Genomic DNA, 16,987 nt, shown 5'->3' with positions numbered 1-16,987 from the left:
GTCTGATCTATAATGCACTTTACGTTTGTGTCATACGCAAGATTTCCATTAACTAAATACGGCAGGTACTCTATCACCCTCTCTAGGGACACTCTCCTTTAATGTGGCTATACAGGTCTTTCTGCTCTCAACTCACACCTTCCCTGACCCCGCTCCGGCCCTCCGCTGCTAACAGCGCACTGTGCTCTCTTCATCCTGTGAGTACTGAAGGATGTTATGTTTATGCGCTCTGACCGGATTGTTCTCTAAGGCCGCCGTATCCATTGTGTTACATACAAATACACACATTGGTAAATGCTATTAATCAGAGAAACCACTGGCAGAATATTGGTTGCTTTGAATAATAACATTTACCGATGTGTGTATATGTATATAACACAATGGATACAGTCGCCTTGGAGAACAATCTGGTCAGAGCGCATAAACATAAGAGCCTTCAGTGCTCATAGGATCAAGAGAGCTCAGTGTGCTGAGACTGTTAGCAGCAAGACCGGAGCGGGTCAGGGTAGGTGTGAGCTGAGAGAGTAGAAAGACCCATGCACCGCATCATTGTGGGGGCTGGAGCATGCGCCCTGCGAAGAAGGGAGCACAACCACAGTGGCCGCACGTCTAGAAACGATTTCAGTGGGTATAGGTAATACAAAAGACAAGCGGCTATTTCAAAAAAATATTTACAAAGTAAGAAAATGATCTGTAATGATTGATCAGCAGTGATGTATTTAACTTTGACAGTTATTTTGTTTAAAATTTATTGTCATTTTGGGTAAACTGTCCCTTTAACAACCATTCAGGATCACTGAGGTCCCTTCATAAGGCATTTTATTAAATAAAAGCTGGATATGGGTAAACATTATATAGATCACTGGTTTTCAAAGCTGTTCTCAGGCCTCCCTTACAGGCCATATTTTGAGGACAGGTGAAAATGAGCAGCTGATTAGTAAACAAGGTTATTTTACCTGCTCTCACCCAAGGTAATCCTGGAAATCTGGCCCGTAGGGGAGGTCTGAGGATGCGTTTGAAAACCAGGGGCGCGATCCGATATGCGGCGCAGGTTTTGGCGCAAGCGTGGAGACCTGCGCTGCCCGTAGTTTCACCTCAGTTGATAAAGTGCCGTAAGGTGGACAAACTAGCGATGTCCAGAAATAAGCGTAAGTACAAATTTCTGGAGTCGCCAGTGACTTACGGCACTTTAGAAACTGCCACCGCCTTAAAAAAACTAACTAAAGTCTTAAATCTGCCGTTAGTCTAACACGCCTCCCAAAAATAGCCCAACACATACGTATACCCCTATATCCGCAATCCCCCCCCCTCACTCCTAACAATAAATGTATTAACCCCTAAGACACGTATACCCCTACCCCCTCGATCTTTATTCGTTTTCTTTCATTTTCATTGGTGGATTAATTCAGATATTCGTTTCATCAAAAATAAACGAACTGTGGCCAATTATGAACAACTGTAAAAAAAGCATTTGCTCTGAGCTAACCAATGACTGTAGAATTCTGAAGGCTCAAGTAAATTTCCCCATAACCTAAGTATAATGGAGACACGACACTCTATCTATTTTACAGCAAAAAATGCAAAAATAAATAATACAGGCGAATTGCCATGCTATAATTTTATCCGTACTTAAACATTTTACAGAGAGATTTAGTTTAATGTCACTTTAAAATATAAACCTACTTAGCTGTTAAAAGGGGTCACAGTAGAGCATCTTAGCAATTGTGATCATTTTTCTTGTTCACACAACCCTTTATTAGTAAGCCATGAGCACTCACATTCAGCTCTTCTGCACGTGCCATCAGTTCATGTATGTCCCTTTAAAAATATCCTAATTACATTTTTCCCATTATTTTGGAAATGAGGATCTCCAAAAGCTAAAACACTGACATTGTTTAATGTGACAACTTTATTGGTGTCACTATTTTTTAGTTAAATTGTGGTGTATCTTTCATTTATCTTGCCTATGTTTATAAAAAGCTGAGATGAAATCTAGATAATATAAGATTGTACTTCTCTACTAGGTGACCTTGATATTTATCCTCTTAGTTCTCATGTTATATAAGTATCATTTTACTTTCTAGATTTTCCCGTTGTTTGAATTTTCTCCTTGAGAAACACTGAGTTTACACCAAGCGACAAATTTATAATGAGAAGAAAAAGTATGACCTCTAATATGACCCTCCTTATTAGATATTCATTGCATTACAGCAATTACCTTCAGAGATGGAAGAACATTCTCGTTTACCTGCCTCTGGTTTAATTATCATTTCAACTCGTTTTCTACTTGGTCCCATCAATGGCTTTGCAGTCAGTCTTACTACATCCAACATCACTATGTTCTTCTTTTCAACTTTTTCATTTCATAAATGCCAACACCTCAAACTTCACTGGACAGGAAAGTAATGACCATGCCCAGTGATTGTTTGCACCCTAAGACACCCAATGAAAATTGACTGCCATAAGCACAAAGTATTAAATAATGTAATCTTGTTTGTAAAGTGCAGGAGGTTCACAGATGCGGTGTGCCATCAAATTTTATGACCTATCTGATTTTCCTACTGCAGCTTATGCGCATGCGCAAATTATGTCATCGCATTCCGCAGTTGATCTGTGGAATGCGCTAATGTGCAGAAAAAGGAAGGAAGAAACGCTAAAGGGTGTTAAGATCCTGCTAAACTCGGTTATTCCCCCAAAGAAAAACAAGAAATTTCAAATGTAAAAAGAAAGAGTTAGCGCTACAAGCACGATCAAATATAATCTATAACACACTAATTAAGTGTATAACAGTATAATATATAACTCTAATAAAATGAGCAATTTAGTAAGCGAGCTGTAGATGCTAAGCTTAAGTATTAAAGGCAGGACAAAACTGAAAAATACAAAATAAAGAGAAGTAAGATGCTAAATTCAATCCAAATATTTAATAATCAATCTATAAATGAGTGGAATAATATAGTAAACATAAGGGACGTCTCCCTTAATACACAAATAAAACAATGGATTTGCACAAATTGATTGTTTGCACCCTAATGAAAATTGACTGCAATAAGCACAAAGTATTAAATAATGTAAGGAGGTTCACAGATGCTGGTGTTCTATCAAATTTTCCGACCTATCTGATTTTCCTACTGCAGCTTATGCACATGCACAAATTATATCATCGCATTCCACAGTTGGTAACTAGCCCATGTGGACTCAAGAGGTAGGAAAATCTGACAGACAGTGTTTCTGTTCTGTCAGATTTTCCAACTAGCGCATTCGTAGTACTTGGGTATCTAAATCTGACAAAGGAAGTGCTCTGTTGAAAGCCGTTTGTACACAAAGTGCATGCGGGGTACAACATATATCATTAGTTATATAAAATATCAACTTTGTAATATTTTAAATGAACTATTTATTTGTATAATTACTGTGGATGTACCATAATTTGATGTGTGCAAAAAAAGTTAAAAAAAAAAATATGTGCATACTGCAAACGGCTTTCAGCAGAGCACTTCCTCTGTCAGATTTAGCTACCCAAGTACTACGCATGCGCTAGTTGGAAAATCTGACAGAACACTAACAATTTCAGATTTTCCTACCTCTTGAGCCCACATATGCTAATTACGTCATCAGTGAAGTGGAATGCGATGACGTAATTTACACATGCGCATTAGCTGCGGTAGGAAAATCAGATAGGTTGGAAAATTTGATAGAACACCGGCATCTGTGAAACTCCTGTACTTTACAAATAAGATTACATTGTTTAATACTTTGTGCTTATTGCAGTCAAGTTAGGGTGCAAACCATCACTGGGCGTGGTCATTACTTCCCTGTCCAGCCGCGGTAGGAAAATTTGATAGGTAGGAAAATTTGATAGGTAGGAAAATTTGATATAACATATTAAGATATATTATTTTATTTTTCTGTTTTTCTAAAGTAAAGTACAAGAGACTATGGTGCCGCAATATCTAAACAAATATTTACATAGCACCAACAAACACCTCATGTTGAGTCAGACATCCATGCTAAGCTCAAATTACTAGGCAGGTTTTGCAATATGGGTCAGACTCCCAGGACAATTATACCATAGGGAGGCAATTGAGACTGTTTCTAGGACAATTTGGAGAGTTGATAGATATGAAATGAGTCATATGATCCCTTTTATATTAAAGATTTACTCTCCCTCAGTGTTCAGTTTTCTAAGGGATTAAATGCCTACCGGTCGCTAGCCGTAGAAAAGAATATAAAAACACTTACTCTATAATGAAATAAAAACACAACAACTTTTTATGGGTAAAATTTTAACTGTCACAGGTTAAACATTTATTAACTAACTAAGTAACTATGGTAACCAACAAGGTCAGATGGCGGCTGAACAAATTGCTATAATGACAACCCGGCACAGCAGAAGGTAAACGGCCCAAACGGAAACTGCAGCAGAGCGGGACCTCTGCTCATAGAAAAAATTGCTACTAAGGGGTTAATGAGATCACGTGACCCACCCGCAAGGGGAAGGAGGGGCACCTCATGTGCACATGAGGCTATCCACCCCTCACACTTTTAGATTGGTCATCACTCCCCCTGTTCACCATTTCCAAGGCAACAGGGCCGTTACCTCCCGCCGAGCGGGTATGGAAATAAGGACTACCCCCTAAAAAGGGGATCCGCTACTCAGCCGCCAGAAGCCAGGTAGACCGGATATGGTAGGCCAATAACTAAATAGGCTGACAAAGTTAGCCTGAATAGTCATACCCGTCGCCAACTAGGGGACAAAAGTTAAATTTGGTAATGCTCAATCAATAATGTGGCTACTAAATTAGCCTGAGAAGGCATACTTAGCACCTAGTACAATAAATTAAATTTGGAAGCCATCTTGTAACAGGGAAGGGAGGGAGGGGAAAGAACTCGTCTGCACCGGATTCCAGGAAGAAGAGGGCCAGGAAGCTGATGATCCCCACTTTTAAGGTGAGTAGTGGGCCCCTCCCTTGCATGCAACATTGTTGCAACTAACCTCCCTAGCCAGCCCTCTTCTCCTATCTCTCCCTACGGCTTTAACCCTTAGCTTTGCTCCAGGCCCAATTGTGCCCTACACTGCCTTAAGGGATTAAATGCCTACAGGTCGCTAGCCGTAGAAAAGAATATAAAAACACTTACTCTATAATGAAATAAAAACACAACAACTTTTTATGGGTAAAATTTTAACCGTCACAGGTTAAACATTTATTAACTAACTAAGTAACTATGGTAACCAACAAGGTCAGATGGAGGCTGAACGAATTGCTATAATGACAACCCGGCACAGCAGAAGGTAAACGGCCCAAACGGAAACTGCAGCAGAGCGGGACCTCTGCTCATAGAAAAAAATGCTACTAAGGGGTTAATGAGATCACGTGACCCACCCGCAAGGGGAAGGAGGGGCACCTCACGTGCACATGAGGCTATCCACCCCTCACACTTTTAGATTGGTCATCACTCCCCCTATTCACCCTTTCCAAGGCAACAGGGCCGTTACCTCCCGCCACCAGATAGCATTAAAATGATAACTGTGAGGGACTTCCAGGCAGCGGCCATCTTGCTGGTCGCACTGAGCTTCAGCTCCTGAGTTACTCACCAGATTTTCCTAAATTTACGCTGAAGTCTTGACGACAGGCCATCCGAACTGGTAGAGCAGCTTGACTGAAGGCACTCTGACACGAACGACAGGGGTTCTTGGAATACAGTGTGGCTCTCCAGCCCTCAGTACCGGACTTTTAATTTGAGGCCTTCCCCTGTGTATGAAGCCTCACCTGTCCTCACCATTGCCATACCATTGCTGCGTGGCCAAACTATCCAGCAGACTAACCTACACTGGGTTAATAAAAGAAAGCTACAAGAATACTGGCATAAAATGGATCCTAGAGAAGCATCGCTAATTGCCGTTATTACTAAACTATTAGCCGACCAACTTACAAGCATCTCAGATCACCTGGCATTAGAATATGGCAGAATCTGCACTTCTAAGACTGCAACAAGCTCCCCAAAGAGGCGAGAAACTACAGCTACTGCAGAAGGGGAAATTATTTTGGAAAAATATACCTCGCTTGAAGTGACAGCTGTTGTCCAGCTTGATCCCGAGATTGGAGGTGAACAGGACACTGCCCCTGAAGATGGAGGTCTGAGCGAGTACCCTGAAAGAAAGGAGCCCTCTGTTAAACCACTATCCAAGGGCTTACCGTCTCCACTGGGAGCACAAAGGGCGTCGGCACAGATGGAGAGAGGACGCAATTTACCAGCCCGCTATACTTGCGCTGGATGTAGCGCAACACATGACATGGAGCTGCCTACAGGGGCCGACGGGGATCCCAGATCGGGGGTTGTTCCGCATCCAGATGCGGGAGTGGCGGCTGTGTTCACTCAAGCCATGAGGGGAGTCACGCTTGTTCAGCATGGGTTGCAGCTTACAGATCCTCGTTGTCTCCTGGCTAAGAATGTAGAGGCTGCCCGGCTGTCGCAAGTTGAACGCACGCAAGGGTATGTTATCCGAGTAGCCAAAGCAGGAGTCGGCTGAATTGATCCTGTGTATATTGTGAGAGATTCCGCTCCTGCAGTAGTGATGCACTACGACATTGTTCAGGCTGCTTACAGATAAACAGAGAGACTGTTCCCCTGCATAATTACTCTCACTGCGGGGACCCTTTACTATGCCGATATGATCAATATAAATTAACCCTAATGACGGCACTAAAGCCTGAGGTATGGGGGACATTATCGGACTAAACACTGCAGAATATACTTTGCTCTAATTTGTGATTTGGCTACATAACCTGTTGTGACACATTTGCCTACCTCAGTGCTCAGGAGTAGGCTGGTTTGTAGCGGACTTGTGTCAACGTACTGTTAAACCACTATAACCTTTTCAGTATCGCTACCTGTCTATGAGGCACCCATATCAGCTTATGTACTCTTGGACCCCCCCATTAACTAGTCATGAGACCCCAGCTGTTAGATAGAAAAATTAGGCTTCCATTTAATTCTTAGTATATCCTGGGTTATGTGTTAAAATTCTTGTTATCTCTCTTTATTAGATTCAACCCCTTATAACTGCAATGTGAAATATATTCAGTTGTTATTAATATATATACACTCTATTTTTACAAGTTATGTTAAAGATATAAAATGAGGATTTCATTTAAGACCCAAAAGTGGTCTCTCTTGTTGGTAAAAGCCTCCTATAATTTCATTACATATTTTTGGAGTCCAAAAGCGACCCCATGGGCCATTCAGGAGGGTAATGAACAGTAGGCACTCGTCTCCTATATCTGTGAATTTTACTCTTAGGAAAATACTCTGTGTATAATTTTCATACAATATGATATATGTTTTCCGTTACTGTTATTTTATATTGCTCCATACTACATGTATGCCTTATTTCAATCCTCAAATAAAAATTATTTAAAAAAAAAAAAAAAAATGATAACTGTGCCGCCACCGATAAAGGACAAACACAACCCAACCGGACTTAGAGGAGGGTTACTATGGCCTTACGGATATCCTTTATAAAAATATCTAGGGCAACTGTCTCCAAATGTAGCCTATCCTTCCTATAGTAATGGACCTTGCCGGCTGTTAGAGATTCGTGTTTAACCACGAATCCCCCATTACCTGTGACGGTTCTAGCAACTGAAGAGTTTATCTTCTTCCTAACTTTATAAGCGGCGCTGTGGGAAGACATGTGACGCCATTCCAACCTGGGAACTATATTGGACCAACCGACCAACACGTTCGGAATGCGAGCTCTGATCCATGCAATATCTGCTTGCATGATTTTGATAAGCTCCAAGACAGGAATGGCGCCCAAATCATTGCCACCCAAATGAAGGATTATAACATGAGGTTTACCCCAGCGTACTAGGGCCTCTGAGATGCGTGATGGAAGCGCTGGCCAACACATCCCTCTCTCACCTAACCATCTAATTGACACTTGGGTGAAAGGAAAACCTAAATTCTGCCCCCCCCGGAAGGGCCGAACTACGTATGGAGGCCCAATGAACATAGGAGTGCCCCACGATCCATATCCTTTTAGCGCCGCTGACAAGTCCTGTAAAGACACATGTGATTAGTACTGAAAACGAACACTACTAATTAACATATTATTCAACAACCGGTCGAATGTAACCCTTAAACTTATTGGAACGCCATCTACCCAGATGGCAAATGGCTTCCACGGAAGAACCCTGCAGCGCGGCATTAGTAGCTGCCCCTATGCGGAAAGAATGGGGAGCTATTTTCGACACGTCCAATCCTGCATGCGCAGCAGCCCTCGCAAGCACCCTACGGAACTGGAACAAAGATAGAGAAGTCCGGTTCGCGTGGATTAACAAAGGACCCTGTTCCGCTGGCCTTTGTTCTAAAAACTGATTCACCGCCATCACCGGGCAGCAGTGACCGCTAGACTGAGATATAGGTATCCATGCCCCTTTGCCTTCTTGATCAGTCTTGGATCTTGACAAATAAATTAAAAGTGAATCTGCTCCAGCCCTGACGTGGCCAAACTGAAGGCCCTTATCAGTGCAGGATTTAGACGGCGCCACAAGCTCACTTATACGAAGCGCTGCCGAATAAGCTAATAAAAACGCGGCTCTGAATAACAAAAACTCATAATGCGTTGCGCAGATGTCCGGCAAAGCGTCCACCAGCCGCTCGAGCCAGTCATGCGTGATAGGCTCCCTAGAGTCCTTTTGTTGTGGTTGGAGCTTGCCCCAACCTTTAACAACTTGACGCACAAATTTCGAACTACCCGGATCCGGCAAAGCAAGTGTACGGTAAAAGAATGACAAGGCAGCCAACCGAGAATGAACGGCCCCCTGCCGCGAACCCTTTCGCCAAAGACTCAACAGCCAATCACATACCGTGTCCTGAGACGCTTCAATCGCCTCCATATTCTGACATCGGCAAAATTCTTCCCATTCGCGCCAAAGCCTGACATAGGAGCGCCATGTCCTAGGGGCAAGGGACGCCCGCACTAGAGGGAGCAAGGATATCCAGGACGGAGAAGCTTTCAAAGGAAACCAGGACAAGGTAAGCATTCTAATGCAGCATGAGGGGCCAAACGTCTGAACGTCACCCAATCAAACCTGGATAGTGCATCTGCTAAGACATTATTAACCCCCGGGACGTGCCGCGCTTGAAACTGGATATTAAGTTCAAGACAGCGTAACACCAGATGCCTCAACAAACTACAACCGCAGATGTGGCCGAAAGACCGTTCACCGCGTGGACGACACTGGGATTATCTGTCCAGAAATTAATCGTCCTGTTTGCGAATTTGTTGCCCCAAAGTTCAACCGCCAAAACGATAGGGAAAAGCTCCAAAAGGGTAAGGTTACGTGTTAAGCCCCTGGCCGACCATTCTGGCGGCCAAGGGCCTGCACTCCATTCCCCTCGGAAATACGCCCCATAACCCTTTGACCCTGCGGCGTCAGTAAATAAATGCAACAACTGACTGGAAATGGGCTCAGATCGCCATAATCGAATCCCATTGAAATCCTGAAGAAAGGTCTTCCAGACTCGCAGGTCAGCTCTCATGCCCTCTGAAATCCAAATTTTTTCAGAAGGTCTGAGTTTGCCCTTCAGCTTAGCCTCCAATCTCCGATTGAAAACTCTCCCCATGGGGATAACTCTGCCTGCAAAATTCAGAAGGCCAAGTAATGACTGTAGCTGCCTAAGCGTAATGGTTACCATGGAAACAGCCGCTTCAACCGACTCCCCACTAAGAGGAAATCATCCAGATAGTGTGCAATGCGGTTATTAACTGCCTGTTGCTCCAAAACCCAGTGCAAAAATGTACTAAAGGTTTCAAATAAGGCGCAAGAGATTGCGCAGCCCATAGGCAAGCACCTATCTACGTAAAACCCCTTTTGAAATTTGCAACCCATCAAATAAAACGATGAAGGGTGCAAGGGCAGTAGGCGAAAGGCGGATTCAATATCCAGCTTTGCCAACAAGGCGCCCGCACCTACCCCCCGCACCAAGTCCAGAGCGCTATCAAAAGATTGATATCGCACTGAGCTGAGTTCCGGGTCAATAGCATCATTGACTGAATAGCTCCTAGGGTGGGATAGGTGGTGTATTAGACGGAATTTTCCCAATTCCTTCTTGGGTACCACACCCAGTGGTGAAATGACCAGATTCGGCAAAGGAGGCGAGGAAAAAGGACCCACTACCCGGCCCATTGAGATTTCCTTATACAGCTTGTCCCTAACAACCAAAGGGTGTTGGTAAGCTGATTTGAGGTTACGATATCCTCTAGAACCTTTAATGGCTTTCGACACAGGTATATGAAAACCTTCCGTAAAGCCTTGAAAACTTAAAGACGCTGCGCGCGAATCTGGGTACACCCTAAGCCATGGCTCAAGGGCGTGCACCTTCACCGGTGTTGAGGCCTTTAGCAACAAGAGAGAGCTTGTTCTGTGCTCTACCGGATGTTGAATCCTTCCTTCTGGCACATTCGCTCCCGGCGTGTGAGCCGGCACAGTATCTGCATACGTGCCTGAACGCACACAAATTACCTCTGTCGCATTTATTATCCTGAAATGCCCAACAGGTACCTCCTTTGCGCTTCGTTTTGGAAGCACGAAAGGACTGATTGCTAGAGGGGGTGGAGGAGGAGGGTGACCCCTGCGGGCCAAGGTGTTGCCAAAGATGCGAGTCAGTTGTATCAAAGGTGAGCACAGGATTACCCGCCATCTTTTGCCTAAACTCCGCATCATAATCTCTCCAAGCCCCCTCAGCAAACTTCCTCTGAATCCAATGTATATTATCAGTGTATTTGAGGATAGCATGGCATTGGCTCGGGTATTTCTCCAGGTAGCAGGAGGAGAAAACTCTAAAGCAAATTAGCCACTCCTCAAAAGTTTCAGGACGCTTAAACCTTTTAGGTCCAGTACCGTCCGCACTTTTCTCTCGCTGTCTACAAGCTTCAGCAGATAATTCAAATATATTCACATATTTGCCCTGCTGTATTTTTCTAATTGTTCTTGGCTTCAAATGACCATGCAAGGAGGGAGTGTAAGAGGGGAAGGAATCGCCGTGTAAGGCCACTTTCCTTTCCGGAATTAAGTTAATTGGCGGACGCTTGTCCCCCAAGATAGTGTTGTTCTGCAAAGATTCTGGAGGACCTATCGCAAGCTGCACCTGCACCATGCTCCCAACTGCGCCTGACTGCATTACCTGCCACATTTTCTTTACCATAGCAAACATGCGCTTTTGACCCTTACCCCTTAGCCCAAGTGAAGTGTCACTGTCACACTCTGATTCTGAAAGGGATGAGTCAACCTGGTCATGTCGGTCATGTATAAATGTAGAGGGCTTACCAGGAATGGCCACTGCGCCATCCTGAGGCTCCATACCGGAAGTAGAAGGACCAGGAACAGCCCTGTCGTCTCGCTGTAAGGAATTAGCCTTGTTTTCACGCTGCTGTGCATCCGCCTGCTCCTGAGGAGTAACAGCCGAAGCCGAAGGCCTATCAACCTGGTGCGGTTCCATGTTTGGATCCACTTGTGATGCGTTCTGTAAAAAAGAAAAAAGGTCGCGAGCACTACCGAAGGGAGGGTTAATAGGACCCAAGCCTGACCTGGTATTTGTATGTAAGCTTGCCTGCCCTATTTCATTTGCCCTTCCTTGCCCCACATTCACACTGCTACCTTGTAACTGAACCAATGAAGCAGAATTGTCCCCTATCTCATTTGACCGTGGTGTTGATATCACATTCATAGCATCATTTGCAACATTTCGTACCCTCACATTCGAAACACTCATAGGATCAGCTTGTGCATTCACACTAGAAATCCCTAACTGCGCCACAGCGTGTGCATTCATATTGTAAGCGTGCACATTTGTGAAGCTAGGTGCGCCACTGACTGTGTGTGATGGCGCGCTACTTTGCTGAGAATCTGCCCTACTTTGCTGAGAATCTGCCCTATTATGCTGAACTGCAACATTAACTTGCCCCTGAGCGCTATGTTGCAGCGCAGCATTAACCTGACCCTGAGCGTTATGTTGGCGTGCCACATTAAATCGTCCCTGAGCCTGGGCATGCTGACCCTGCGGTTCAATTGCACTTATTAGCCCTCCTGAATAGTAACCTGGTTGATAAGCTATCGCCCTGGTTCTCGCTAATATGCCCCTACCCAAGGGGTTTAATCTGTTAGCTCTTGTTGAAACCCCCCTTCTACTCTTAAGGCCTCTATGCATGCCCCCGCTAATTGAATCCTGAGACCAGCAAATTGCAATCTGGTATTAATGCGTGATGGCGCCTTCCTTTGCCAAACCTGAGGACCCCTTCGGCCCCATAACCCACCCCCGGCCGACATCCTCTCATGATGCTCACCTTCACGGAGCTGCAGAGGATGCGACCGTTCCCTCGAAGCCCCGACGCTGAAACCAGAACCGGAAGTGGATGGGCGCGTGACCGGAACTTCCGGTTGCGCACTTACCATTGGACCCTGAGGACCCGCGGCCTGGCTTGGAGGACCGGACCGCGTGGAGCTGGATCGGAAGATCCGCCGGAGGACCTGGAGGACCCGCCGGAGGAGCCTGCATACCCGCCGGGGACATCGCCGCAACTAATGATGCCAGGATGGAAGACACCGCTGAGACTGCCGACGGAGGAATCGCGGACATGAGGGAGGATACCGCTGCTTCAGGTAAGCCCTGCTGAGGTGTTGAGACGGGCTGAGGTGTTGAGACGGGCAAAACGGGGGCTTGTTGCGCCAGCGGAAAGGCCACAGAAGCGGGCCCAGCTATTGAAAGGGCATGCTGCGCCGGCGTAAAGGCCACAGAAGCAGGCCCAGCTACCGAACCAGGCAAAACGGGGGCTTGCTGGGCCGGCGGGAAGGCCAACTCGGAAGACCCACCAGGCCGGGCCGGAATAGTGTGAAAGGGATTAACAGGAAGCGCCAATAGAGAGGGGCCCTGCGCAAGCGTTAAGTCTGTCTCAGGGCTCGTAATTGCCCCGCGTGTTGGGCCCCTATCTAATCTAGGCCTAGCTACTGGGGAAACTGTGTTTTCCACATAGGCCTCAACCGGTACATGTGGTGTTGCCGGAGGGGGACTGGAAGCCTGAGGCCTAGCCTGAGGGCCAGTTGTTTGGAGACAGGCTGATTGTTCATCCGGCCTAGCCATTGCCACTGATGCATAGGCTGAATCATCTCCTTCGACCCCCTCACTTGCTGCATGGATATCTAGCCTGCTAACTGTGTGACTCATAATGTTTGTCTGTGTTCTACTAGTACTAGGCCTAGTCTCAGTAGTGTACTGTGTAGGTGGAATTATGTCATCCAGCTCTTCAATGTCATCCTGTGTACTTATCTGTTTTTTCTGTTTTCCAGATCCAGGTTTCTCAGACACCAACTTGTGGAAGCGCTGAGGAAGGAGTTTGGATCGTCTGGATCGCTGCATTGTTCACAGAAATTAAGAATTACCCTGAACAATAACATAGAAACATAGAAACATAGATATTGACGGCAGATAAGAGCCATAGGCCCAGCAAGTCTGCCCCACCTTACCTAACAGTATAAACTTATCTAGTTCGTAGGATAGCCCTATGCTTGTCCCATGCATTTTTAAAATCCCCCACAGTGTTTGTTGCTACTACCTCAGAAAGAACTCGTCTGCACCGGATTCCAGGAAGAAGAGGGCCAGGAAGCTGATGATCCCCACTTTTAAGGTGAGTAGTGGGCCCCTCCCTTGCATGCAACATTGTTGCAACTAACCTCCCTAGCCAGCCCTCTTCTCCTATCTCTCCCTACGGCTTTAACCCTTAGCTTTGCTCCAGGCCCAATTGTGCCCTACACTGCCTTTCTGGTAATTTTCTTCAACAAAGCCAAAATAGGAAGGTCTGTGAGTTTTGCTTAAAGCGACACTAAATGTAAAATTAAACTTTCATGATTTGGATAGACCATTCAATCTTAAGAGACTTTCCAATTTACTTCCATTATCAATGTGCACTTTTTAAGGCACCAGCTACTACTGGGCATGTGCAATAGTTCACAGTATATACTTATATGAGTCTGTGAGAGGCTGATGGCTGTCACATGATACAGGGGAGCAAATTGTAGGAAATTTTAAAATGTGTCAGAAAAAAATCTACTGTGCATTTAAAATACACAGTGTTATTGCATTGTTTTTTAATTATGCACTTGATTATGCAATACATTTGTATTTAATAGTCTGTTAACATCATCCAAACAAAAAAAAAACTAGCATCTGCAATATCATGATGTCCTAGAGATATCTAAAGCCTCATGTTCCAGATAAAAAAGGAATAAGTACATATTTCATACAAAGGTATAAAACAGACTAGACATGTCAAATTATTGAAATAAAAATTGTGTTTGGATCATAGAGATATTGTTTTTGCTCCCACAAGAGTCAGCTTTCCATATTCAGAAAGTCAACCATATAATTGTGCTGCAATAGTCAGAGCTCATCTTGGCTTGTGTCTAGAGACTCAGCGAATAGAGAACCATGCCAGAACCAAGACACATTGTGAGTTTCATGTTTAACCTCTCCCATCTCAAGCAGACTAATACTGGAAGCGAGATCACTCAACTGCCAATTTTTTTTTCTATTCCCTACAATGCAATCATGTACGAGACACTGGGAAATACTTAAAGGATTTGGAAAGGAAATACGTAAATTATAAAAAATTATAGAAATTATGTGATCCGTCGCACTCTCACATTTTTATAAGGTCAGCTTTGATGGGCTTGAGTCTACAGGTTATGGACCACAAAAGAAAGTGTAAATAAAATGTTCAATTTCTGAAGAGAGAGATTTACAAGACAGACAAACCAGAACAGTTTCAATTTGAGTGTAATAAGCAAAGGAAAAATTCAGTGCACGGTTTATTTCTAATCTCAGGGTTGATGTTCTAGTACATTGTTATTTTTGGCTACACTGAGTTCTGTTCCTATCACCCCCACCTTCTAACACTTGGTAAAAGACACAGTCTATTTAGAATTTCAGCTCCTTGCCATATGCTTCTTCTGAATATCACCTTGTAGGGGGGGGGGGGGAGCAGACTGTGACTCATAAGTCTGATCTGTCAGTTACCAGGTGTAACTGCAGTCAGAAGGAAACACATTTCCTGAGTCTCTTCTGTGACTTTGATTGGCAAGTTGCAGTGAAGTCTTCTTCTGTCTGTGTAGTGTGTACCACCCTGAAGTGAAGAGAACATTTCAGTGTCACACATTCCTTGCTAAATACAATGAAACCAACTATCTTTTTTTCTCTCTCTCCTTCTCTCCCAGCCAAGACCTTGTTTTCTTCCCCCAACTCAAAAGAAATTTAATTTCCCCTTCAAAAAGTGACAGGACTAATTGCTCATTGCAGGATTGCTCTGGCATACAGGAAGTACGTATGCAGAAGAAATGCAAAGCCCTCTCACCTCCGTGTGATTAATTACACCCATAGCTCTGGCTCTCTTTCACCCCCAGCAATAATTCAAAGCCTGGGATAAAATTGAGGTTTTTCTTCTCCTGTATGGTTTAATTAATTACACATGTCTCCGCTTTACATGTGCCAAGGAAGAGAACCTTTTGTTTTTCTTCCCCAATTATTTTCCGTCTCTTTTCCATAGAGGTGACGGCGGTGAGAGTAGCTGGCGGATGCTTTGATGCTTAGTTGCTATATGCAGGTTTTCTCGCTCAGCAACACAGACAAACATTTGTAAAATCCCCAGTGAAAGTTTAAAGTATAAGATATTCTTGGGAACCTGCAAATATAACATACAAAGCGAACACCTTCACCTGGTGCTGAACAAACATGAGTTGTACTTAAACTGCAACATCAATCTGAAAGAAAAAAGAAAAGAAAAGTGTAAAATGGTTCTCATCTACCATCAGCCTTTATGTTTGTATGCTACCGTACATGGGAAAGATAGGGACTGCTCGGGGATATCTTCAGCAAACAAGTATAGTGTTTGGTATAACAGGGAAAGAAAATTGTCTGAAATAAAGCTGTAATTTTAAGAATTTCTTTAAAACAATGCTTACAATATTCTTCCAGACCTGGAGGCTATTAAATTGTAAATAATTCAGAGCTATCGAATGTCCATGAGATTGTAGAAATGTACGACAGGAATAGACAGAAACAAATATATCACAGATGGCATTTTTAAAAGCAGCCTGTGGCACTATTTTAAAAAATTGCAATCTCAGAGTTAAAAGTTCTTGAAGATTGGTGGGGATTTCACAGTCATTGTAAATTGCTGAACTTTTCAGATTACATAAAAGTCTTCATTGTCTGTGTGTCAAGACCAGTTGCTGGCAAATGTAATGTTCTCGGTCTAGAAATACAGTGTTGTCCCTAGCTCTTTTTTTTTATTTAAGAGATTGGAAACTAAACACGTTGAAAAGTGGCTGATTTAATTCCAAGGTATCTCTGTTCCTATCTCAGTCCTACCACCTCTTATATTTCAGGACCTTATCTTGGGCTTTCCTGAAAGGCTCTGCTTGTTCTAGCGCAAGCTAATGAATAGGCAAGCACATCCATGAAATGGGAAATAACGGCCGAGTTTAATCAAGCATTTACCCTCATGCCATTCTTATCAAGCGTGGAGAGAGAGGGACGTCAGCTAACTATTAACCTCTCCCAGGCCAGATGTAGACATAAACTGTAATCATGATACTTAGCATATTTAGCTCCAATCTCTTAGTTTTTCAGTGGAACGAGCCTCTTGCATTAAGTGATAAAACAGCTTCTATTTCAGGGTTACATTTTTCATTGAACTCATATTCACTCGCGTTGCATAACACAATTTCTTTTCAGAGTGAAATCAATGCTGGCACTTTCCAAAGGACCTGCTATGAGTTACCATGATAAAGGGCAAGAGAACAACAGCCAATCAGATTACTGGTAAATAGAAAATCTCCTGACCAGGATAGAATGTTGCAATTTTGAACTCACCTCAAAAAAAAAAAAGAAAAACAAAACCTGCAAGTTGAATTTTTCACCTTCCAGA

The sequence above is a fragment of the Bombina bombina genome, chromosome 1 (genome assembly GCF_027579735.1).
Source record: "Bombina bombina isolate aBomBom1 chromosome 1, aBomBom1.pri, whole genome shotgun sequence".
NCBI lineage: Eukaryota > Metazoa > Chordata > Amphibia > Anura > Bombinatoridae > Bombina > Bombina bombina.
This window is presented reverse-complemented; position numbering follows the sequence as displayed.